Source organism: Choloepus didactylus, chromosome 4 (assembly GCF_015220235.1).
Source record: "Choloepus didactylus isolate mChoDid1 chromosome 4, mChoDid1.pri, whole genome shotgun sequence".
Classification (NCBI taxonomy): domain Eukaryota; kingdom Metazoa; phylum Chordata; class Mammalia; order Pilosa; family Megalonychidae; genus Choloepus; species Choloepus didactylus.
The window spans coordinates 34,450,674-34,478,065 of NC_051310.1; the positions used below are offsets into that span (position 1 = coordinate 34,450,674).

Sequence of the window (27,392 nt, forward strand, 5' to 3'; positions counted from 1 at the left end):
AGCCCTTGAGTGGGTTCCAGGAGGCATAAGCACCAAGCAACAAATATTCCAACTGGCTCCCTCCAAAGCTTCTCCAGCGAAGACTTTTGTGCTGCAGTAAAGGCTGTGCTGAATGAAGGGGACATTCTTGATTTTCCCGGAGTCACCACCAACTTTGTCTCTCAGAGACGCTCCTCGGATACAGTGGTGGGTGCCTTGCTTGTGTTGCTCTCCTCCTCCTCCTCCTCCTGGAGTTTCTGCAAGGCAAAGCAAGCAGGCACCACTGTGGGTAAAGAGGCACAGGACTGCAGCCGGGCTGGAGTAATCCCCCATCAGTGACACTCAACAGCGGGGACTAAGAGCCAGAGGCTACTCAGCATCCCCAAGAGCCAAGGAAGGGAGCAAGAAAGGAAGCAACCAGCCCCTGCCATAAACACACTCCTCAAACACACACACACACACACACACACACACACACACACACACACACACACACACAAATACAAGCTTTCTATGATGCCACTGCCACCACGAACCATCCCAGTCTGCCTGCTGCTGTTCCAGACTCACTTTCAGGATTGAAACAGGAGCAAAGCCCACTCCTGTTCCTCTCCCACAGCCTCAACTCACCCCGACTAACCAGCACACAGCTGTCCTAGGGGCCAGGACTGCGACTCCCTCAGAATGTCTGACTACCCCTTTTGGAGGCAGCCTGCAAGGTGAGGAAAAGTACACACCAACAAACACACACATTTCATGCATAAACAAAAAGCATTTGGGTCAGTGTGACTGTGGATTTCTTGGGGAGGGAAGAGTCTACAGGGAAGAGTCTTTTAGGTCACACTTCCCAAGTGGGTCTGGGACTAAATATGGCCTGGAAATTTTCTTGTGGGGCCCCCAGATACACATTGCCAACATGAGCAATTTTCTGCTGTTTAAGAAATGCTTTTCTAGTTACCTCAACAGTATTTCTAGTTAGCAAGAAGGCCTGGGTCCCAGGCGCAGCACTGCGCAGCCAGCAGTCCCCAAGGGCTGATGGAGCGTGAACAGGGCCAAGGTAGAGTCCAGTGTCCACTGGACAAGTTCAGCTTTCTTCCGCAGGGAGTGTCTACAGACCAGCACATGGCAATGGTAACAGTGGTCAAAATCCAACCCTTCCATTCTCAATCTTGCTAACTTTTGGCACCAGGTCAGCCTCAACCATGAGGAGCCTTCATTCAGTCAACTAAGAGCCTACCTACAGCAGAAGTCAGTCTCATATTCTCTCTCTCTTCCTCTCTCTTCTCCCTTTCTTGCTTATGCACACGTACACTCACCTTCAAAGCCATCAACTTGAAATCATATTCAGAAAACACAGTAAGTGGGGTTGGAAGCACAGCCATTAATTATCTATGTGGTCAAGAACTACCAACTGGAAGAAAAATGGAAGCCCAAACCAGGAAGAGTCTGACAGTCAAGGTCAGTCATTACTCCCTTCCCAGAATCTCTCCCATCACACTTAACTGGTGAGAAAAAGCAGATTGGCCAGATCTGCTGCATCCCCAGCTTCACCTGATTCAGGCACTGAATGTGTGTGCAGGTCTCAGGGTACATGGACTGCCCTGGGGTGTATGTGATGGGACTGCGGAGGAGGGAGGCTCTGCAACAGCCTTGGCCACCCCGCTCACGTCAGCTTCCACAGAAGCAAGGAAAACGCAGAGAAGCAGAGTGAATGTCCAGGGACGCACACAGTAGAGCACCGTCACTGGAACTTAAGTCTCTTATTCCTACTCAGTGCTATTTCCAAAACCCCACACCAAAGGAGATTGAACCAACAACTGCACTCTTGGTTAGCAAACCTGGACCATGTGCATGCGGATCTGGCTGCAAGAATAAGGATTTCATCCTTGTACTATATGTAGTAGTGAAATATTGGGATGATCTAAATATTAAAATAGGAGAACTATTTAGATGTAAACATGAGGTTGTAGGTAGAATGTAATGGCGTGGAAAGCAAGCTATATAGAGTAAAAAAAAAAAAAAAAAAACCAGGGAGGGTAGAAAATCATATGTGCACACACAAACCCAGAGAAAATCACAAGTGGAAAATAGCTAAAACTGTTACTGGGTTATCTCTGGGTGTTAAGATTATTGGTGATTTTTATTTTCTTTTGTGCCTATATCTGTCAAAGCAAATTGACATGTAAGCACAGCAAAATTTCAAGGTCACTTGACACAATACCCACAGTCCAAATTGAAATCTTAGGAAAACCCCTCCTGTTTTATTCAGGCACCTCGATATATATATTCAACAAAGTCTACTGAAACGTTATGTCTCCTTGTACACGGCACCCCCCTCTAGGACAATATCCTTGCTCCCAGGCATTCCCTATCTCCCCGGTGAATTTCCTGTGCTAGGCTCCCCCCTCCAATCGCTACCTACTGCCGCCTGCCAACTCTGTAGAATGTGATATCACAAGACAAACAGTACAGAACTAAAGATTATCACCGATGCCACCAATATGTATCCTTAAAATGCTAACTATATCGCTTTCAGATACCATTTCTGCCTTAGGAAATTGGCAAAGATTTTTCAAAATGATGAGTGCTCCATGTTGGCTCTTTCATCTACCACTAGAATTACTACAAATCCGTAGTACCGATAATACCTTTCTAGAGGACAGTTTCAGCAATACATAACAACAATCTCAAAAATGTGCATGGCCGTTGACCCATTTCTCAAAGAAAAACTGTACTTCAGAACATGCCCAAAGGTTCAGCTTCCATAATATTAATCACAATGTTGTTGATAACTACAAGTGGAAACCAAATCTCATGTCCGTGCACAGAAAAATGGTTAACAAATTCTGACTTATCCACATAATGGAACACTGTGCAGTCATTAAAGAATGTTGTAAAAGACTAATGACCTGGTAAAGTATTTGTAATCTATTAGGTAAAAATGCAGCTGGAGTAGTGTGCTGGTTTGTCCCCCACAAAAACCATGTTCTTTAATGCAATCTTGTGAGGGCAGGCTTATTAGTCTTTTGATTAGGGTGGAACATTTGATTAGGTTGTTTCCATGGAGATGTGAGCCACCCAACTGTAGGTAAGACATTCTGATTAGATCATTCCATGGAGGTGCGGACTTGATTAGATCACTGGAGTCCTTTAAGAGAGCTCATGGAGATAAGCAGTTCAGAGAAGCTAAGAGACATTTTAGAGAGAAGCTAAGATATGTAATCCAGAGTTTGCCCTGGGAGAAGCTAAGAGCTGACACACACCGAGGCATCCTGGAGATGCAGACAGAAAGACGTTTGGAGATGCTAAGCTAAGAAATGAAGCCCAGAGTTTGCCCCAGAGAAGCTAAGATGCTTAGATGCACAGGAGCTGAAGACACTGAGAGAGACAGAAGGCCAGAGACATTTGGAAGAAAGCCATTTTGAAACCAGAACCCAGGAGCAAAGGACCAGCAGACACCAGCCAAGTGCTTTCCCAGCTGACAGTGGTGTTCTGGATGCCAAAAGCCTTTCCTCAGTGTAGATATCCTCTTGTTGATGCCTTAGTTTGGACACTTTTATGGCCTTAAAACTACAAATTTGTAACCTAAGAAATCCCCTTTAGAAAAGCCAATCCATTCCTGGTATTTTGCATAACGGCAGCTCTAGCAAACCAGAACAAGTAAGATCCTTTTCTGTTAAAAAATAAAATAAAATTTAAAAATAAGGCTTGGCTGAGGATCCAAGTGGTGGGCACTGCTCAGCAGACTGACCACAGTGGTGTGATCTGCCAACCAGAGCAGGAGAGGCCAGGAGGAGGCCCCACTACTCTTTCTCAAGATGAAAGGAAGCAGGAGAACAGCAGAGAAACAGTGCTAAAACACCAGGAAGGAGCAGCAGGGAAACAGTGCCAAAACACCCACCAAGGACACTCTTGGATGCCATGTTTGTGAGACTTGAGTGGGTCACATGGCCAACATGAAGCCAGTCTACAGTGAGAAGCCCTCCCCTGGCTCCACTCACACTGCCTGCCACATTCTCATCAAAAACCTGAGAGACTCGTGACTCCCATATACTCACATTGTCAGGAGTTTCTTTGTTTGCTTTCTGCCTCCGGAGATCTGCCCTGATGAACACTGAGGTCCAGGGATTGAAAAGGAAGAGTTAGAAAAAAACGTCATCAAGTAGATCAACTAGTTGAATTCATCCAAGAGAGGGAACTCTCATTTTCCTAAGGGTTACAGGTATCCCAAACTTATTTCAGATATTCCCAAGGAGCTGGGGCACCATAAGCCAATACAATAAAGCCAGAGGACCACTGCGGTCCCTGATATCCAGAAGCCAGTGTTGACTCTGCCCCTCACTCATGGATCACTTATATTTGCCAGGAACTTGGGACATATTGCTCTAATCCTCTGGAAACTGAGGACTCTCGGAGGTTGGCCAGTTTGCCCAAGGTCAAATAGCTATGTAGCTTATCATCACAGTCTGTGCTTCAGACACGGATTCTCCTGGCTCCAAAGCCCATGCTTGTTCCACCAAGCCAAACAGACTTCCTAGCAAGTTTCACGTCTGCTTGTGCAACCAACCCTCCGTACGATAAGCCAAGACACTGGGGTTCCAGATTGCCAACAGCCTTGCTCATGAGCAGCTTGAGCCTCGCTCTTGCCCGCATGCCCCAACTCACCAGTGAGGGCCACTCCAAGGGTAAGGAACACACACAAGAAGATGTTTCCTTTCATGGTACCATACTTGTCGATGATCTGGCCTTGGGAGATGGTGAAGATGATCCCAAATACCTGAAAAGACACCAGGAAGACTGAAAAGCAAGGCCCAGCAACTAGCCCATGGCAGGGACTGAGCTGCCATGATACAATGCCTGCATCAGCCATGCTGGACAGGGAGCCAAGAGCAAGTAAGAGCCCTACCTGGGCAGACACATTGAGGAGGCCAAGATGATATGCCTTCTGATTCTGGGTACGTCAGCTCCACTGCAAACTCAAATCCCAGTGGGAGATAGCCAGTCATAAAGAAGCTAAAGACCAGATCAGAGAAAGTGGGTGAAGGAGAATTTCTGGAACAAAAAGGAAGGGGAGCCCACCTCCTCTCTTACATTTTCCTTTCCTGTTTTGTTTCTTCCCATTCAAGACATGCCAGGCCTTCAAGTGGTCTGGCCATCTCTGCGATGACCATACCAAGGAAAAGGAGACTCTTGCAGGTCAGGAAGAAGTTCACATGGAAGCCTTGGGCTCAGGGGGCCACTGGACATCCAGCAATATTTTAGAGAAGGACTGGGATACTCGGTGCATTCAATTTTCAGTAAGAGTCGTCCTTGCCATGGGTACCCAGGCCCCTTACTGGGAGAGGGAAGTCCCTGGATATTGAGCACAATCTCTGTGGCTCTCTGGGACCTGGGAGGAGCTCTGTGTCCTCTTATTTCCCTCCAGAGAGTAGCCAGCTGAGAAGGGATGAGTGCCAGAGGTGTATGTGTCTGTCTGTCATTGTGTCTTTGACTGTCTCTCTGTCTCTGTCTCCCTCTGCCTTCCCCTCCGCTCCCCTCCTCTTCTCCGCCCCCCACCCCCAACCTTATACACTGCCCTCATGGAAATAAATGGGAGGCGGAGCTAAGCAAGAGACCCCGAGAAAGGGCTACTGTTTCCTATGCTTTCTCATATAACACATCTAGAAATTTCTGATTCTAATTTGTTATGTCTGCACCACACTTCTTACCACTTTCATATCTATTATCTCTTTTAATCTTTCCAACAACTCTATAAGGCAGGCCACTCATCTTCTTTTACAGATGAGGAAACTGACATACCTGAGGTATAGCAGTACTGGCAGAACTGAGACCAGGACCCCGAGTTCCTGATTCCAAGCCCTGTGATTCTTCTATGACCCCCTGTTCTCCAAGGTGGACTCAGAAAAGCCACACAGGAGGTCAGTGAAGAACACATACTAAGCTTACTCCATTCCAACAGCAGGATGGGCCTGGAAGCTCCGGGATGCCTTTTGAAGTGCTACAAGTCAACATGACCCTGAGCACCATTGCCTCATCTCCCAAGGTCAGTGGGAAGATAGCAAAGGGATCGATATTGCTTCTGGGATGGTGTTTTCCAAATAATCATGTGACAGGTGAAACCTACCCCATTGTGCCGGCTGTCATGAACACCACCCACAGGTGCCCCAGGTCCAAGGTCAAGGTGTACACCACCATGCCACCAGAGTCATGATATATACCACCAGGGTCGTCTCCCTGAAACAGAGGTACAGAAGCGAGTCAAATACTTCTGACTTTAACGGGATGCATTCATTCATTCATTCATTCATTCACTGCACAAATATCTATTGGGCACCTATTCAGTGTCAAGTCCTCTGCTGGGTGCTGCAACACCTTTATGCCCATGAAAGAGACGCACACGGACCCAATGGTCACACAAGTAATTATTTAATTACTTCATGGTCAGTGCTACAAAGGGAAAGACCAGGAGAGTGTAAAGCCCTCTTGCTGTATGTATTCTCTTCCTGTGGAATCCTCCCAACAATACCAAACTGCCCCTTGACTTATTATGTGCTATCCACAAGCAAGAAGGGCACAACCCTTCCTTTTCCCAACCCCCACCAGGAAAAGCAAGACAAACACCAGCTGTGGTCAGGGCGGCAGTGACATGCAGGACTACCCCAGAAGCCATCTAATTCTCCTTGTTTGCTTTGTCCAAAAACCCCATGACAATGCTGGGCAGAGACCTGACTCTTAGGTCCTCTCTGTCTTCCTGTTACCACTTGCACAGGCTCAGCACAGCTTTTCCTGTTGAATCAAATACCATACGCCTCAATCGGTGAGAACTAAGAGAACATTCTCTAGCTCTGAACTAAATGTTTGATTCCAAAGCCAAACAAGGAAACCTCCGCCCCCTTCCTATTACACTTCCCCTCAGAAGTCGGTCCCCTCAGAAGTACCATCAGCAAAGTCCTGGTTTCTGTCTCAGGCTCACCCCTGCACCCCGGCTTCCACACACTTCTCCTCCCAGGTCGCCCACTCAGGACTCCATGGTTGCCCTGCTTCTTTCTGCAATCAGATCTGTGCTCCCCTCCCTGTACTATGTATTGCAGAGTAAAGGCTTTGCACATCCCTCTGCCCTCCTGCCATGGAAATCTGGATTAAAACAATGAAAGCGCAAAGCCTTCACACATCTCCCCAGAAGCTGGAAACACTGAGGGGAGGCAGCATGATGAACTAACATCATGGTTAGTTCAAACATATACCTACATGTATTGGGTGCCAGAAACTGTGTGCCACACTTCACGTGCATTTATGATTCACTCAATCCTTGTCAAAGCCCTGCAAGAAATGTTTGACTATCCGCAACACAAATGAGGAAACTGAGGCTCACACCAGTTTAGTTACTTGTCCAGAGCAACCTGTTGAGTAAATGGCAAAGTTGGGATCTGAACCAGGTCTTTCTGACTCCGAACTTGAGCTCTTTCTAGTACTGTGCACAGGAATAAAGACAACACGGTGCAGCTGCATCTTTGGGAAAGCCAAGGCCAGAGCATCCAGAGCTTTGGAAAAGCCAAGGCCAGAGGCTGCTCCCACCCAGCAGTTCACAGAAGCTGCTGAGGGTAGAAGAATTCCTCTTCCTTTATCCTACTCCCCTCACTCTACTCCCACCCGCCCTGCAGAAAGCAATGTCATGGACACCAGTCTTTCCCACTGACCCCACAGGTTCAACAGAAGCTGGACTTTTTTTTTTTTTTTTCCTGCCATTTTCATTTAACCCTAGCTACATATTAAACCACTGACTAGCTTAGAAAAACTATTTATAGACCTAGCCTGAGATAAACAGAACTGACCACCCAATTCCCAGCCTCCAAACGATACTGGACAAATCTGGGAGCATTAGCGAATGAGAACTGGCACCAGATGACCAGATCACAGGGTGTTCTCATCCCACTAAGAGTCGCCCTTTCTCTTGAGAGTTGATGTTTCATGCTGACTGCTGGATTTAGACAGCAAGTGACACTGGGGACTGGGACATCTAGGCTAGTGCTGAGCAAGTGTCTTCCCTGGACCTTCCATTATATTTTGTAATTCATGTGAATCATCTGGCTGCCTGCCCACATGGCAGCCCAGATGACATTCCAATCCCTCCCTTCTCCTGCCGCAAAGCAAGTCCTGGAAAAAGGAACACTGCTCTTCACTGGTTAGGGAGTGGCCAGTCAACACTCTCCCCGTGTCCAGCTGAAGCAAGCCATTCACAGAATGGCAGAGGCAAGACGGGCAGCCAAGCTCCACCAGGAGTAAGGAAGCAGAGCCAGGCTCCCCCTCGTGCTAAGCCCTGGGGATGGCCTCAATTGGCCTTTGATTAGGGGTGGCCAGCGTGAGACCTGGTCTGTCCAGAGCCTGAACAGAAGTGGGTCTGTGTGGCCGAAAACAGGTCTGCCTCTGTCTATTGCCTCTAGACACTGGAACTTTGGAGGCGTTATTGATACAGCAGCCCACAATGTCACCCCAACCCAGTGCTGCATGACCCCGGTAGCTGCCCCAGCAGACAGCATTAATTGAGCACCCAATGCATGGAGAGCACTGGGAAGACAAAACACAAGGATGCTGGACCTCTTCTCCAGAGCACTTTCTCCAAGAGTGGCTATTGAATTGAGGCATCCAGGTGCTTTTACTAATGCAAATTCCCTATAATGAATCAGCATCCAAGGGGCCCCGGAATCTCTATTTTTATTAAGCAGGCCCTGGATGAAATGGCATACACTAAAATCTTAGAAAGACTGGTCTGAGCCCCTTTCTTAGAATTGCATTAGGCAGTCAGGCCCAAGGATCATCACAACACTTTCCTGCAAGGTATAAGCAGTTGAAAGATAATACACTGCAAACTGGAATGAGCACAGAGCCTCTTGGTTATCCCATGGGGTCCAAGAGGGAGCCAGAAGCAACAGGGCATTGAAATACACCTCCTCATCTCCATTCATTGGAGTTTCCACAGACTTTCCCAACTGTGAACACTTTTTCCCCTGCACTCTTTTCCATTTTTCCCTCCTTTGCCCCTTCCACAAAGCTACCTGCGGTTGAGAACAGAACGATGCAGGGTTCTTCATGTCCAACAACTCTAATCTCCCTGAGATCCCCACAGCACAGATATTGTTTCCTCCGTTTATAAATGAGGCAACTCAGGGTCAGAGAAGATCAATTTGAATCGCCTGCCTGACCACTCAGTCCCCACCCAACTGCCATACCCAAACCTCGGAGTCCCACTGCTAGCCAAAGATGTCATTTTTTAAAACAGGTTCCCCAGTGGTCACTCCAAGAGGAAGAGTCACTTACTTGTAGGTTTTGGACCTATCCAACCAGAAGCCTGAGATCACAGCCCCAAGCATCCCTGCAATGACGATCGTCAAGCCGATCCTTCCAGCATTCACTTCTTCACCCTGGGGAAAATCACAGTCCCCCAAATTACCCAGCAGACGGGACAATACACTGAACGGGGTACAGTCACCACGAGACGAAGGAGCAAAGGCAAGAAACTCGGCGCTTCGTTGGGGCTAATTCCCAGAAAGTATCAGGGCCAGTTGAGCCTGCAAGAAGCTGCCAGTGGGGAGAGAATCCTAAAATAGTGCTTCCTCCAACATAATGCAACCCCCATGTGCATCCATGATACTAGATGATGGGATGACAGAAGTGAACCACACTTCGTCCTTAAAAGCACTTTGGTATTTTTTTATATATATATTTAATGCTTACAGAACCCTTTTTATCTTATTTATCATCATTCCCATTTACAGATGGGGAAATTGAAATATGTATTCAAATATTCCATTGCTAGGCTTTTTGAACTGTCAGTGCCAGAAGGAGTGAGAAGATAATAGTTGAATATAATATAATAAAAATATAAATAACAATATAAATAATAGTTAAATATATATTTGATCGCTAACCATTAGCCAGGCAGTGGGCCAAATATTTAGCAATATTATCTCATTTATTTCTCATAAGGTTAGAAATCAGCATCCCTCATTTTACAAAGGCAGAAATCGAGGCCCAGTCAGATTAACCTACTAACCCAAAGTCACACAGTATTAAGTGCTAAAGCTAGGATTTGAACTCAAGGCCATCAAACTGCAAAACGGAAACACGTGGCCATGACTGACACATCTTCTCTGCAAGTGTGAAATCCTAGACCTCTCAAAGGAAGGGTGGCCTAGGTATTCCTCACCCTGGGACACTCCATCCCACCCCCAGCATCCAGCTTTCACTGGTGCTAGGAACATTTTAATAATGCTCTCAGTTGAGCAACTAAGATTTCAAAGTTAAACCTTGCCCATATTTTACAAATACATCATTCATATGTGATTCTATGACTATATTAACACTGTGTTGCCAGGTACCATGCTACGCACTTTATATTTATCATATGTGATATGGATATGTGTGTGTGATGTGTGTTTGTGTATACATACATACATACATATATAATCACACATGAATTTAAGTGATGTCATTTACTTTCTAATCCTAAAAGAATCTTGCAACAAGTAATCACAGTTCTTTTGCAGAAGCAAGAATGAGCGCTCGGAGACACTAACTAGGTGTCACACAATCACAACAACACACAGTTTAGAATTACCAGACCTAGGGTGAAGATCTGAGGCTGTCTCCCTCCAAAGCCTTTAAACACATAACACACCTACAGCTGGGGGGAGCTGAGCGTGAACTACCGCCCTGGCTCCTGCAGAGGCGGACTTAGAAATGGCCTCATCTCCAGGCCCTGCAGGCTTGGGGAACTCCCTTACCGGGTAGTGCGTCAACACCACACGAGTCAGCAGAGTGGAAGAGGCATAAAAAGCACCAGCGTTCAGACCTGAAGGAGGAGGGAGAAACACAGCATTAGGTGGGCCCTTCGCATGGGCCGTTGCAAACATCCCCCCAGCAGTCAGGGAGGCCAGAAATCCTCATCGCCTTGTCACTGTTCCCTGTGTCCTCAGAGAAGAAGAAAAAGCCAGGGAGCTATGAGGCCTACTCTGCAGTTTTTCTCAAGGAAATAATTCAAACAACCAAAAGTAGCCATTTTAACCTTTTATTAGCCAAACTCCTCTGCCATTCGATCTCTTGAACTCAGGCCCTGGAAACATATGCTCGGGGAAAGTATTTCTCCAAGGTCAGAATCGTCTACACTGCAGTGCCAAAGCTTTGGCTAGACCCAGGGGTCGGTGGTCTCCTAGACATCCTCAGCCTCCTACTCGTGATGCCAGCCCCTCTCTCCAGACCGCTCTAGACCTCTGACCCTGATGCACTCCTGAAGGCAGCTCCTCACTCTTTTCCCCACTCCTCCTTCAACTTTCTTCCTGATTCATGTGTTACATAAAATAAAATGGCCGCCTGCATTGGGCATTGCCGGGAGGGACCCCTTTCCAAGAAAGGCTTTTCCAGAAGGCAAAAATAATTGACCTGCAGGGGCTTTCTGAGAAAATGAAAAGCATCATACAGAACTGCAGATAAGCAACATCTGGTGATAAACCAGTTTGGGTCCAATGGAGACAGCTTATCAGAATGGACATATATACTATACTAATCAATGTATATCTACTTCCCTCTGGAAGACCCCCCATGTGAAATGGAAATGTCATGTCAGCCAGTCAGAACATTTCCTCACTTCCTTCCACATGTGCCCTATCTAAGCCCCTCCTTTGGCGGGCTCCCTTCTAATTTCTGAATGGGATGCTGCCCGATTCATCAATTGTTGAATATAGCTGTGAGACCCTAAATTTAATGTTTTTTTGCACAGGTTTTCTTTTAATAAATGTCAATCAAAATCTTATATATCTGAAACTAGAAATGATCCTAAAGGGGATCTGCTAGTTGACTCTTCTAATTCATCAATTCATTCAGCAAATAAGTAGATCATCTAGAATATGCTGTAAGAACCTGTATCCCTGGTAACACTACTCTATTTTGAGATGACATGATCTTGTATATGGTAAAATCCTAAGGAATCTACTAAAACTAATTGAACTAATAAATGAGTTCAGCATGGCTGCAGGATATAAGATCAATATACAAAAATCAATTGTATTTCTATACACTTGCAATGAATCATCTGAAAATGAAATTAAAACAACTCCATTCACAGTAGCATCAAAAAGAATAAAACGCTTAGGAATAAATTTAACAAAAGAGGTGTAAAATGAATAAATTTAACAAAAGAAGTATAAAATTGTACTCTAAAAACTATAAAATATTCTTGAGCAAAATGAAAGATCTAAATAAATGCTCTCCAGCTTTGCACATGGCATTGAACTCTTTCTCTCTTTGAAACCCCAGTGTCATAGATTGGCTATTATGCTCACTGGGCAGAGAGCACCTGATAACCCTCAAAGCAACACCTTAGAACAACAGTCATATTGTCATCCCCATCTTATAGATGAGAAAAAAGTGCACCAAGGTAAACAAATTTGCCAGCTTTCACTCTGTAATGTCCACCTAGTTTCTTAGTTTCAACTAAACATGGAGGCTCCCATGACTACCACAGGCACACCTGACAGTAGAGTCACCGGTATAAGACAGGCCACACAGCTTGCCTGCAGGGCAGCCTCAGGCTTTCCTCCTCCATGGAACCAGTTCACACAACAGTACACACAGCACTCAGGAACTATTTTCTTTGGCCCCCAACTTGATGGGCAAGGAGGCGTGGGTGTGGCAACCACCGGTGCTTTAATGCCTCATGGGAGCCAGTATTGCTTGTAACAACTCTACAGGCATAGCTTCTGGGGTCCCCACAAAGGGCGGGGCAATGAAAGGAGTCATGATCCTCAGGGAATTGCAAAGAATGGGTTCCCACCAAATATTCATAGATCTCCCTGTTGAGATGCAGTTTACCCATCTGAGGTCACTTTTATCATAAGCAATGTTGCCTAAATATAGTTGACATACTCCCTTTATCAGATCTGCAGGAGAACTAGCTATAAAGTTAAGCAAAGGTCAATTTCTCAGGCAAAATGCAGAAAAAGGTTTGTTTACCATCCCCATAATCCCACAGGTAGTAAGTGCCTTGGTCCCAGACCTTGTAGCTCCAGAGTCCTAGACCTTAACCATTCTTATCATACATCCTCACAAAACTGATTCACAGACCCCAGATTTCCCAGCTCAGGTCACTGAACAGTTTCCTCATGTCCCGGTCTCTCCCAGCAGGTCAACTTAGGGATGCAGAAATGTTGGGCTTAAAGAAGCTTCTTGAGTGGCAAGGCCATGGAGTCCACAAACACAGAAGTCTCACCAAACATCCCAATAGCCAGCCTGGTGGTCATAACAACAATGAGTACCCAGGGAGCACACATGATCCACCTTCCTTCATACCACACACCCAGACTCTTGGAAATTCCATTCCTGAATCAAGAGGGCCCCTAAGAGGACACATTCCTGAAAAGGGAGGTGGTGAGAACAGCGAAAGGCAGAAAGTTGCCTCCTCCCATCTTCCTTCCCCTCTGGGTCCTCTCTCAGCCTCTTGTGCTAGCCTGAGACTGCTCCAAGTTAAGCTCTCAGCCTCTTACGACGACTACTGTAGTGTGGGGTGAACAAGGAGGAACCACCAAAGGAGGGCAGAATCCCCAGGAAACAAGAGGGAAATGTCCAGAAGGAGCTGAGAGCAGAAAACCACCTCAAATCCCAGCGGTCATGACCCGAAAGTGTGAGCAGGCCCACTCACACATCTGAACTGAACAGATTTTCTAGGGGCTCAATGGTTTAGAGCAAGAGTTTCCAGAGTGGGGTCTGGGGGTTATCAGTACCACCTGGGGACCTAATAGAAAATGTAAAATTCTGGCCCCACCCCAGGCCCACTGAAGGAGAAACTCTGGGAGTGGGGCCCAGCAACCCGTTTTTGAACAAGCTTTCTAGGTGATTCAGATAACTTGTTCAAGTTTGAGAACCGCTGGCTTAGTTTGACGAGTGGTTCAAAAGCCATTCCCCACTCCCAGGAAGACAGGAACCAACCTGGTTGAAACAGAACCAGGAGGGGAGAAGGGTGTGCATTCATACGTGTGTGTGGTGTGTGTGTGTGTGTGGTGTGTGTGTATGGACATGGGGTGGGGGAGGGGTGCAGGAAGCAGAGGTTCTCCAGAAGGTTACCACTATTTTCTGCTGTGGGTAGGTATTAAAAGGAGAAGGCTGTGCCCAAAGAGGTTCTCTCAGTAAATGGCACAGCTGATATAAAAGCTCAGACCTCTCTTCCTTATGTGCCAGCTCTGCACTCGCTGGTGCAGCATTCAAGGCTCCTATCCCAAGACCCGCCCACTCCCTCCCAACAAATGTGCTCATGAAATGCTCTCTACTGAATGCCCCCTAAGTGCTCTCAAGTGAAGCAAGTTCAGAGCAAAATAGAAACACCATATGCAATATAAAAAGCATGAACCAATTCCCTCTTCAAAGCCCAACCTGAAGTGAAACTGCAACAAGAGTGGGAATTTTGGATGTGGATGGGTGGGAAGTTCTGGGGGAGCATCTAGTTGAATTTATAGGGGATTTCCCTTTTTTTAATTTGGAGCCAGAGATTCTCAGGTGCACTGAGTACCAAACACTGCCCTCAGATGATCTGTAAACCTTGCAGAGATACACTGGTACCGAGACCCAAGCATCTCCATATCCTGAAGACTGCTGGTCAGTAAGTGCTAAGTCCTGCTTCTAAGTGCCTAGAACTCCAGACCATGACGTTGGAAGAAACCACCCCCTGGACAATTGATCTGGAGGAGTGAATCTGAGAAAGGGCATATTCCACTAGGTACACTGAAAGGAAAACTCAGAGAAATGTGGCCAGAAGAAGAGCCTTGGCTTTGTCGCCAAGTGGGTCGTGTGTGACTCTTTTGGGGGGGGGGTGGCGGCCGGTTGCTAAATCCTAGGCTCTCGGGATTGCTCAGAGGGTACCGGCGGCGGGGGCTCTTTCCCGGAGGCGAGGGCGAGGCGGGGGACTGGGCCCGGTCCCCGGCGGTGGCGTGCAAAGTGTGGAGGGCGGCGAGAAGGAACAGGCGGGACACGTTTCTTTTAGGGTGAGGAAGCCAAGAGAGTTTATTAGGGGAGAGTACAAGCTTATATCGGGCGGTTTAGAGGGCGGGGTAGCTGTAAGGGTTAAAGGCTTGGATTGGTTCTGAGAGGGGCGGAGGTTGATTGAAAAGGGGGGGAGTTGCTCCGGTAACGAAGAGGGTGGAGGGTGCGGGTAAGGCATGGGGGGGGGGTTTTCTCCGGCAAGCCCTCCCCAACGGTTGTACTTTGGGGTGAGGAAATGGGGCCTGCATTCGGCTCCACTTTCTCAGGCCCGGGGGGCCGTGGAGGGCGCTACCACCCGTGCCCCACTACCTTTCCTAGGGGCTGATCAGTTCCCCTGGCCCAGGCCCGCCAAGTCAGAACTCGATAACAGTGTCCCGCATTTCCCCCTTCTTTTCTAATTAGAGGAAGAAGCTTACCGGAGAGATCCGCCAAGGGATGAGGGAAAGGGGAGGTGGGGGAACGGATAGGGGTAGATGGTAGTTAGAGAGGCTGGAGCTCGACGTTGGTGTGGCGCCCGGGCGTTCAAGAGGGGCTTCGCTGCTTGCGGGATGGACGAGGGTGGCGACGCTGCGGAGGGTCAGCTTCTTCAGTGGAGGCAAGTTGTTGATACTGGACTTGCACAAATGATGAAAAGACAGCATTGGCTTGGTTCTTAGCAAGCTGGACAATTCTGCGGATAATGCAGGGCCCTAGGGTGAGAGCTAGAATAATCATTAGTAGGGGGCCGAGGAGAGGGAGGAGGTATGGGAGGAGGGGGGTAAAAATGTGGGACCAATAGTTGGTGGTTTCACGGTTTCTTTTGCGTTGTTCTAGTCCCTCTCGGACCTTTTTTAGGCTGTCTTCGGCGAGACCTGTGGAGTTTGCATATACACAGCACTCTTCTCCTAGGGCGGCGCAAAGGCCTCCTTCTTTGAGGAGGAGAAGGTCGAGACCTCGGCGGTTTTGGAGCACGACCTCAGAGAGGGAATTGACAGAATTTTTAAGATGGGAAATAGCGTCTTGTAGGTGACGAATGTCCTCGTCAACAGCCGCCCGGAGGTGAGTTAGGGCGGAGCTTTGACTGGCTAATGCAGCGATTCTGGTGCCAGCGCCTGCAAGACCTAGGAGGGAGGCAATTGTGGGGCGGTGATGGGTTCTCGCTTTGCAGAGTGGCAGGAGCTGCAGTTCTTTCCAGGCAGAGGAAGAAGTCTTCCTCGCTGTGGTATAGGACCCTAGGGATAAGGACAATTAGGAGGCAAGTTTCATTAGTTGTATTGAGGGTTTGCACATTAAGGCAGGGGGTAAGTCCTGTAGAGGAGCAGAGCCATTGGGAGGAGTTGTGGGGAATAAGAAACTTGGCAGAGCTGCTGGGAGATGAGTAGTTGGCACAAGCTGTGAGGTTGGGAGAGTTACTTGAGCGAGGGCGGATGCAGTTTCCTGTAAAGGAGACCGAATGAAAGGTTAGGGGGACGGCAGAGGTATTCCAATTGCATTCCGAGGGGTTGTCTTCTGCATTTTCTGAAAAGGAGAGGTTGGAGGCAACGGGCTCATACAGGGAGGAGGAGGTGCAGAGGCAAAGCCAGCAGGAGGAGGTAAGATTGGGGTTGGAGGAATTCACTGAGGTGAAGGCTGCTTGGATAAGGCCGAGGAGGGGAGAGGAGTAACGAGAGGGGGGCAGAAAAGGTTGGGGTGGTGGGGTTGGCGATGCGCTGTTTGTAGCTGAGGTGCGGTTTCCGGATGCGCTGTTTGTACTTGAAGTGCGGCTGGAGGGCTGTGGATTAAGGGGGTTAAGGACTTGGTTGGGACCTATGCCAGAGGGTGTTTTTAATGCAGTATTTTGGCATGGTTGGCTTACAGCCTCCTTTTTTATAAGAATAAGTGATCCTCGGTCGGCTCCTTTCTCATAGATTCTGAAGCCCCAAGTTTGACCGAGTAACCAGGAGGGATCAGTGGGGAGCTGCACTGTAAGATTAAGATGTGTGCAGGATCCCTCGCTTTCTTGGCCGAGCCAGTTAACTGTAGGGAGTTTGCACCCTGTAGGGGCCCACTTTAAGGTAAGGTAATGATTAGGAAAGGAGGCTTCCAATTAGTGGCTAATGTTTCACACCCCCAGTATGCACAGTAGTACTCGTTGGGGGAATTACAGTACGATTTTCCAGGATTTGAGGACGGGCACATGTAATACTGGGCTTGGGGATCACTTACCTTTCGAGCGCAGGTTTCTTCAACTCTGGAGACAAAGGTGGCAAAAGGCTCACTCGGCTTCTGGAAGAGCTTGGTGAATTTATTAGGCCGACAGGCGGAGCAGTTGGCAAAAGCTCGCAAGGCGATTCCCCGAAGGATAGGCCAAAAGGTGGCGGGTGCATTGGTATAGGCGGATGCGTGTATAAACGCTCCTGTGCCCAAGTAGGCTTCGGGGTTATGATTGGCCCCAGTGGCTGCATCTTGCTCGCTCTGCCTAGCTGCTTCTGCCTGGAAGTGGGCACGCCAATCAACGAACTGGCCGGGGCTAAGGATGGTATGGGCAAGCGAGGCCCAGTCTTGGGGGAGGCAAAAGTCCATGGCGAGATCCTGTAGTAATTGGGAAGCATATGGGCTACCTAACCCGTCTTCCTTGACGGCCCTGCGAAGCTGCTTGATAGTATCTGAGTCAATGGGATACCAGTCGTACGGTTTCTGCGGTGTGGGGGTAAGGTTAAGAGGAAAGCAGCGAAAAGCACGAGAGAAAGGAGGACGCGCTTGCAGAGGGCCTGGCACAGGGGTGGGGGCAGGGGCAGCGTTGCCCCAAGGGTTGCCTTGAGGTGTAGAAGGCAGCCAGGGGTTGTTAGTCGGCAGGGTGGGAGGAGCGGCGGCAGCTGCCGGTAGCGCCTCCGAGGGGGAGCTTGTCGAAGGGGAAGGCGGAAGTGGGAGGCCCCAAGCGTCGCAAGATGGCGGCGCGGTAGGCGTGGTTAAGACACAAGATGGTGGACTAGCTCCGCCCTGTGAAAGGGCGGGGTCTAAGGCATAAGATGGTGGACTAACTCCGCCCTGTGAAAGGGCAGGGCCTAAGGCATAAGATGGCGGACTAGCTCCGCCCTGTGAAAGGGCGGGGTAAAGCGCATGCGGTTTCCGGCCCGGCTTAGGGCTGACGTCATCACTAGAGCACTTCCTCCCCTCAGTGGAAGAAGAAGGAGGAAGTTCGCCATTTTGGAGAGGCTTAGTATTGCTTTGTTTTTGGGGGGCGACTTCAAGCGCGTTGTTAATCTGCTCGACTAAGGATTCTGTGTCCGAATCGTGGTCAACATTAGTATCGCTGTCTGAATCTGTTGACTGGGTTGATAGGGCCTCCTTGGATTTAATGGGGTCTCGATCAGGGGGGAGGGAGCCTTGAAGGCAGGAGCGGATGGTTATTAAGGTGGGGAGCAAGCCGGGAGGGAAGCGCTTGCTCTCATGTTCCATGGCGTTGGTGACCCGATCAATAAGGCGATTATAAGTAACAGGGTCCCAAAGATGGCAAGTGGTGAGCCATGGGTTAAAGGGCAGCAGGAGGTCCCAGTATACTTGCAGCTGCCGGACAGACACCTTACAGCGATGTGTGTCTAGGAGACCCGCTAGAGCGCGAACTTGAGGTGCTTGGCGTGCAGACAGACGATTACCCATAGCGGAGGGAGAAAAGAAAAAGGGGGGTTGATTATTGAGTAAAGAAAATGAGGTAAACCGTGGCTGCGAGGCCGAAGGAGACGGCGAGAATAGAAAGCAGGACCCTCTAGTAGCGAGAGCAGTTTGGGGGGGCGGTCGCAAAGAGGCACACCGCGCCAAACAAAGAAACAAAGACACAGAGGACCACAGCAAAGTGATGGAGGGGAAGAGGGAAAGCTATTGGAGGAAGAGTGTTAGGAGGAATGGGGGGGACATAGGAAGAGAAGACGAAAGGTAGTCGGGGGCAAGAGCCAGGTTAATGCGGGAAAGGAAGAGCGGCCCGGGCGCGGAGCGGCGTGGGAGAGGCGGCTCCAGACGTGGAGCGGCGAGAGAGAGGCGGCTCCGCGGGGCGGCGAGGGAGAGGCGGCCCTTACCTTGCAGGCGAGGAGAAGGGGAGTTGGAGAGGCGTCCGGGCGAGCGGGTGGTTTTACTGGACCGCTGCGTGGAGAGGACTTTTAATCCCAGGGTCGGTAGAGCATGAGACTCTTAATCTCAGGGTCGTGGGTTCGAGCCCCACGTTGGGCACCAGTTGCGGTCGCAGTTAACTCGTCTGGGGGGGGTGGCGGCCGGTTGCTAAATCCTCGGCTCTCGGCGATTGCTCGGAGGGTACCGGCGGCGGGGGCTCTTTCCCGAAGGCGAGGGCGAGGCGGGGGACTGGGCCCGGTCCCCGGCGGAGGCGTGCAAGGTGTGGAGGGCGGCGAGAAGGAACAGGCGGGACACGTTTCTTTTAGGGTGAAGAAGCCAAGAGAGTTTATTAGGGGAGAGTACAAGCTTATATTGGGCGGTATAGAGGGCGGGGTAGCTGTAGAGGTTAAAAGCTTGGATTGGTTCTGAGAGGGCACGGAGGTTGTTTGAAAAGGGGCGGGAGTTGCTCCGGTAACGAAGAGGGTGGAGGGTGTGGGTAAGGCACGGGGGGGGGGGGTTTCTCCGGCAAGCCCTCCCCAACGGTTGTACTTTGGGGTGAGGAAATGGGGCCTGCATTCGGCTCCACTTTCTCAGGCCCGGGGGGCCGTGGAGGGCGCTACCACCCGTGCCCCACAACCTTTCCTAGGGGCTGATCAGTTCCCCTGGCCCAGGCCCGCCAAGTCAGAACTCGATAACAGTGTCCCGCAGCCAAGAGGCTCCTTTCTGCAGGGAGAGGCAAAACAGTGCAATAGTTAGGAAGATGAGCTTTGGCTTCAGACAGACAAAAGTTTAAATAAGCTCTGCTACTTGCCAGCTGTCCTACGTGGGCAAGGAATTGAATTTCTCAGAGCCTCAGTTTCCTCGTGTATACAATGAAAAGTAAAGGACCTATGTTATTGGTTTTTTTTGAAGATTAAATGAGATAATGCATTTACATGTAACATGGTGCCTGGCACACGGTGGATCAATAACATTTTTTTTTTTTCAAATCTATGATTAAGCCTAAGAATAATTTCCTTCCAGGCAAAGAGCCCTGCCACCAAGCCCAATTCTCTACCATGGAAATAGGGTTTGTGGCTCTCTGACTATAATGACATTGTATACAAACATCCAGATTAATTTAATTCCCTCTCACTGGAATAGCTAGTCCCAGGCCTTTGAGATAAATACTAGTAAATTCTATCTATACACAACAGAGTCGAACGTTTCCAGAGGTTCAAAAGGTAACTGTTTTTCTAGTTTAGGGCCAACTCACGTAAACTGCCAATTTACTTCCACCCCTTTCTCTCTCATCTCTCCTTCTGGGACTCCCATTATACATATACTGGTACTTGAAGGTGTCCCACAGGTCTCTGAGGCACTGTTTATTTTTCTTCATTCTTTATTCTTTCTGTTCCTCTGACGGAATAATCACATTTGACCTACCTTCAAGTTTACTGATTCTTTCTTCTGCCAGCTCAACTCAAATCTGCTGTTGAGAACTCTCCTGAATTTTTCATTGTAGTTACTGTACTTTTCAACTCCAGAATCTCTACTCAGTTCTTTTTAAATAATTTCTGCCTCTTTATTGATACTCTATTTGGTGAGACATCATTTTCATACCTTTAATTCTTTAGATATGGCTTCCTTTAGTTCTTTGAACATATTTATAACAGGTGATACATGTTTCTAGTAAGTCCAACATCTGGGCTTCCTCAGGAACACTTTCTATTAACTGATTTTTTCCTCTATGTGCCATACTTGACTGTTTTTTTGTATGTATCACAATTTTTTGTTTTAAACAATATAATGTGGTAACTTTGGATATTCCCCTTCCTTCCTAGGATTTGTTATTGCTGCTGCTGTTTGCTTAGTGACTTTGCTGGACTAATTCTATAGTCTATATTCTTTGTTGTGTATAGCCACTGAAGTTTCTGCTCACCTTAATGGTAACTGATGGTTAGACAGAAGTTTCCTCAAATACCTTGAACCAGTAAGTCTCCCACCCTTTGTTGAGGAACTGTGTGTGTGTGTGGGTGTGCGCGCGTGTGTGTGTGTGTGTACTAGTTCATGCCTTCAGTGCTCAGGCAGGTAGCTGACAAATCTACCCTCCTTCACTTCCTGCTTGCATGGAGTTTTTTTTTTTTTAAATCATTTTATTGAGATATATTCACATACCAAGCAGTTATACAAAACAAATCGTACATTTGATTGTTCACAGTACCTTTACATAGTTGTACATTCATTACCAAAATCAATCCCCGACACCCTCATTACCACACACACACAAATAACCAGAATAATAATTAAAGTGAAAAGGAGCAACTAAAGTAAAAAAGAACACTGGGCACCCTTGTCTGTTTGTTTGTTTGTTTGTTTCCTTCCCCCACCTTTCCACTCATCCATCCACAAAGTAGACAAATGGGAGTGTGATCCCTATGGCCCCCCCAATCCCACTGTCCCCCCTCATAAGCTACATTTTTATACAATTGTCTTCAAGATTCATGGGTTCTGGTTTGTAGTTTGATAGTTTCAGCTATCCACCACCAGCTACCCCAATTCATTAGAACCTAAAAAGGGTTGTCTATATTGTGTATAAGAGTGCCCACCAGAGTGACCTCTTGGCTCCTTTTGGAATCTCTCTGCCACTGAAGCTTATTTCATTTCCTTTCACATCCCCCTTTTGGTCAAGAAGATATTCTCCATCCCACAATACTGGGTCTACATTCTTCCCCGGGAGTCATATTCCACGTTGCCAGGGAGATTCACTACCCTGGGTGTCTGATCCCACGTAGGGGGAGGGCAGTGATTTCACCTCTCAAATTGGCTTAGCTAGAGAGAGAGGGCCACATCTGAGCAACAAAGAAGCATTTGTGAGGAGGCTCTTAGGCAGAATTATGGGGAGGCATACCCTCTCCTTTGCAGCAACTGTCTTGCCAAGAGCAGTAAGAAGTGAGTGTTTAGGGCCTTCTCAGGTCTTTCTTAAACAGGTGCAGAGACCTGAACATGCTTGTGGCCATCTAGATCCCCAGAAATATGTTGGAGTTTTTCAAAGCCCCCTATGAACTTCTCGTTCTTCAGATTTTCTTCTCCAGTTTTTTGGCCAGCCTCTTGTTTCTCCCAACTGTTACAGCCACCTCAGGCAGCAATGATGTTAAACAATTGCTGCTGACAGTTTTCAACAAATGTCCTAGAATAAGGCTTCTCCCACTGAGCAATCTCCAAGTCAGGTCAAATAAAGCCAATTCCTGTGAATGGGGCTTCTCCATGGATCTGCTGGATGGGTCAGATAGTGACAATTCTCTGGGAATGGGGCTCTTGGAGGAGTCAAATATGTTTTGCTCCCTCCAGTGGCTGCTAGGCTGCTAGGTTTCAAAGCTACCATGACTGCACGGCTGCTGGTTTTCAAGGCTACTCCAGAGCCTTGGGAGAGGGGGATCAGAATAAGGCGAGTTAAAATCAGAGTTCACTACCCTTACGAATATTCAGCCGCTTTTCCTTCAATAAATGCTCCTCAGGTTGTCGCACACCTTTGGCTAAGAGTTCTGAAAAAGTTGATTTTGATCAACTTCGCCAGTGTTCTTGTTGCTTTTGTGGAGGAGGAGATTTTTCAAAGGTCCTTACTCTGCCATTCCAGAAGTGCTTCTCTATTTACTTCCTGTGTTATCACTTAACCAAACACATAAGGAAGAGTGCTCAGAACTAGAGTAACCTGGTCACTGGGCCAGATTAAACACCACAGAAGTGCCCAGCCACACAAACAGAGAGGGAAAGGAATTGCTTTACTCCCCACAGCATGACCCCGAGCTAAGATCCTCAACGATGATAAGCAACCTTGCTCCTGGTACATTTTGCTTTTTGTCTCTGGCTCTCATGGGTCAGTGGCCTGGCCCTGTGTCCACTGTGCACTGAAGACCACAGCCTCTGGAACGGGACCACTGCCCAGTTATCACCTTCCACCTCCATAAAAATTACTTATCAAGCACTCATCCACCCTAGAATCCCAAGTTGGGCCTCAGACTACCCTGTGCCAGATACAACAAAGTTAATGGTTGTCTAAGGTCAAGGCACTCAAGATTTTTATCTCGGGGGGAAAATGAAAGTTCTTAGCTTAATGGAATCCTAAGTCTGGAGGGAACCTCAAAGGTCATCTGGTTTTACCACTCATGGTTCCCCACAATATCCCCACCAAACAGTTGGCCATTCCTACTCATGAATACGCCCCAATAATGGGCAACTAACAACTTACTTAGTTGGCCATTTCTAAGTGTTGGAAGCATTGTCTTTACATTGTGGATGAATGCAAAATCATACACAGAGAGAATTGAGAAACTGGGGGAATGAGAAATGGAGAACTGAGACCTTGAAGAACAATCCTGTCATCTAGAAATGGTCCAGGGGAAGCCACTGACCATTTTGTATGCCTAGAAAATTTAGGTGTGCCTCCTTACTGTGCCTCTCTACCACATCCATGCCTCAGCAGATAAGCACTTTAACTGAGATAAAGGACATAGATGAGCCCAAAGTGAACTCCTATCACAATTGTAGAAAGGATTATAAGCAATTACAAAACAGTCACAGAGGGCAGACTCTGGAGTCAGGCAAACCTGTATTTGAATTCTGGCTCCGCCACTTAAAAGCTGTGTGACCTTGGGCAAGTTACCTAATCTCAGACTTTCAGTTCCCTCATCTGTTAAAAAAAGGTGGTAATTATAGTACCTACCTCATGTGGGTATGCTGAAATTTAAAATCATCTTTGAAAAGCACTTAGCTAGTGTTTTCATACAACACATGGTTTATGAACCTACAGAAAACATGAGATCATACCCAACTGGTGTTTCACTAAGAATTAGTCATGTCAAATCGGTCTCATTTTTTTCCTATCTGTTTACACACCTGTTGACTCTTGATTTTAATCAAATTTTAACCAGAGGATTAAATGGTGAAATGCAGACTGGGTAGCAGCACATTAGTAGATTGGGGTTCATCTAGAGGACAGACACTCTTTCATGGAATGCCATGAGACTGTCCTTGCCCTTGTCTGGTGTAACATTCTTATCAACTATTGGGAAGAAGATGCAGAAAACACTATGCTGGAAAGGCAAGCTTCATAAAGATTCAAATTTAGGATGGAAAGGCACCAACATAAAGGTTCAAATGAAATGAAAGAGTAAAAAAGCATTCAGGTAAAAAAAGGAATCAATGTTACAAGGTGAGGGAGCAGTGGAATAAGAGTGGTTTGTATGGAAAGACTCATGCATTCATTCATTCATTGATTCAGCCACTAGGCCAGCCACTGCTGAGGATATAAATCTCATGCTCAAGTAGTTCATAGTCTATGGGAAGGAGACCTGGAAATGTTTTTTAAAAAATGATAGGTGCTAAGATGTACACGCAACAGCACAATAAAAGAGAAAAGGGCACCTCATACAGCTTTACAAAGTTGATAATAAGATAAGACTCGAAGGACCCACAGACATTGGTCAGAGAACCTGGGATGGGAGGGAATGAGTTTTTAGGTGGTGTTTAGTGCACATGCAATAGCCCTGAGGTGCAGAGCTTGTTCTTTACAACAACTTGACATGCACATTTGGGATTTGGAAAGGGTAAGATACAGAGACACAGCAGGCCTCTCACATCCCTCACACCATCTTTGCACTCGTTCCCAGATCAAGTGCACTCCTGCACACATCTGCACCTTACCATAGGTGATGAAAAGCAGCACAAAGTTGAGGTTTTTGAAGAGCCGGATGATGGCACTCAAGTACGAAGCATCAGTGGACGCCAAGGCATAACTCAAGGATTGGGCCCTGCTGGGGGGGGTGTTTAGGCTTCTCCTTGAATACTGAAAGGAGAGAAACAAAGACAGTACTGAAAATACCCCTTGGTCCCACCCCAGCCAAGCTGACATATAGAAGAGAGTTGGCTCCATCACCTGAGAGGGAGCAAAGACTCCAACAGGAAATATTAATTCTTCAGTTACATCCTTTACAGCCTCCGCTCGTGAAGCTGCTTCTCAGTGTCTGAGGCTGAGTGAGTGGTCTTTTGTTTACTTTTCCCAATGGCCTGAAGAAGGCCAAAATCACTGGGCCTCCCAGGCAGTCTTCAAGGATGAAGGAGTCCCATAATAACCAGCAAATAACCTACCACAGAGCACTGAAAGAATATAACAGCAATACACGGATGGAGAAGTGAAAGCTGAATCTTTGCGATTAGTGAGCCAAGTTTATGGCTCAGCCCCAGAGCTGCTCTGAAGAGGGAAGGGACTGGGTTGTCCCTGCTTAGCAAAGAGCTTGAACCACAGCAACTGACAAAAAGTCCCTGAACAAGTGAAAGGGACCTTCTTCTACAGGAACAATCTGGAATCCATTCCTAGTTTCTCAAAGTCTGAATCAGACAGCTGCCTCTAAAAGGAGGCAGGAAAGATGTACATATGCTTCCCCAGGAGCTGACACTCTGATATGAAGGGGTGGGGAGGAACAGTGGGCAAACCACACATTGTATACTCTATTAGCAGTACAACCACTATGAACAGCTTGACTGAACTGACTGCTGTTCAGTTCACTGGAGAACAAATCAGTTTAACTAGTTGTTGGGTTCCATTGGTCCCCCCGTTGAAGCCAAACAAGCATCATGTGATCTTCCCCCACCCACCATGAGAAAGCTCCTGAAAGGTCAGCAGACTGTCTCCAGTTAAAGGAAACTCTGGAAATTAACTTTTTCCGGGCAGATCAAAGGGAACCACCCTCCCACCCTCAGCCCAGAATACTCCCCAGCCCTGTGTTCAGAGATCTAGTTCTTCTGCCTCTGAAATAGTCCCGGGAAACTTCCTACCCACCCTTTCACCCATTGTCATGCCTGTCTTCCTCCCCTTCCATCCAGGGAAAGAAAGCAAGGCAAGGAGGTTCATTATCTCTACAACAGCAGGGGTGGGCTCAAGGTTCAGCAACTACAAACCGGAATCGGGCAAGATTTTTAAAAATTCTTTACGCAGTTAGTTTTATGGCTGATAATAAAATTCCAAAATGCCCTACACTTCCAGATTCTCAGTTGCAAAGAACTGGTCGCTCAGCTGCTACAAACACCAGAATTTGGAGCTGGGCATGTAACAATTTGAAGCTCCAAGTCTGCCTGAGTTAAGAGGGTCCCTGGCCTTATTGTTCTCCCCTGCTGTCATCCACAGCCACAAACGCTGGCTCTGTTAAACTTCTCACCTCTTCAGCAGCATCAAGGTCTCTGTTCAAGGCATTCTGCAAGCTTTTTAAAGCCATCAGGAAGCCCTTCCTCATCCTGGATTCCAGAGAGGGAACGACCCAGGAGAAACAACTGAATGAAGTACATGATTATAGAATTGCTTGACTCTGGGTGAGGCCCACAGGCAGGAATGAAACCTTTAATACATGAGGTGGAACTTTCAGACATTAGGAAGAGAGCTGGTCAACCTTTAGACAGGTGACTGACTGAAAATGAAAACCTCCACTTTGCTCTTTCTGAATTTATCACAGACCATGTAACATAAGTCAGATGAAAAAGAGAGAATGTAAAATTGCATTAACCAAATATCTCAAGGGCTAAATGTACATTATAAAATATTAATAGTATTTACAAAGTTGCTGTTTGGATTAACTTGTACAAGCCTACGTTAATGGCCATGCTTTTCTTTTTTGCATTTCTAGGTTTTCCACAATGAGCCTATTTTACTCTTATAATGTAAAAAAAGCATTAATGAGCATATAGTACTCTTATAATTTTTTTTAAAAAAAAGCATTAAAAATGTGGTCCCCAAGTGTTCTCAGGTGATTCTATGAGATTATTGGTGTTTGTGGGTCAATTTCTTAGTTTTTATTTGTTTTTGCTTTGTTTGGCTTTTTCAGAAATTTAGAGTGTGGAGATAAAGAAGCTGAGGTTAATGCAACCCCTGCCACTTGCTAGCTATCTAATCTTGAATAATTGATTTAACTTCCCTGAAGCCTGAGGGGTTGCTGAGGATTACATGAAATCAGGCGTGCTTAGCACAGTACCTGTTTATATCTTAAAGGTTCATTGGGGTTACACAGAGAGAATCGGTATTCCACCCAGTAATTCTGGTGAGGTAGGTTTGGTGAACTGCTTAAATATAATTGAAACCTTTACTGAGCCCCTAACAAAGTGCACAGGATGAGAATTTAGCAGAAACTGTAAATACTAGGCTCTTAGCCCCAACTTGGCTCTACTTTAAAAAGTAGAAGTGTAACGTCTTGCTCCAGCTAGGAATTGCTATCAAATATGGTGCTAGAATCCCACAGACACAGTGCCACTTTCCAGGGAGGAAATAAACAGAAAACTGATGAAGCAGCATATCTAGGTAA

General features: G+C 47.2%; 1 pseudogene; it reads right to left on the bottom strand.

The window, feature by feature from the left end:
* On the bottom strand, positions 1 to 26,272 carry LOC119532590 (annotated as a pseudogene).
* Positions 26,273 to 27,392: the final 1,120 nt, after the last annotated feature.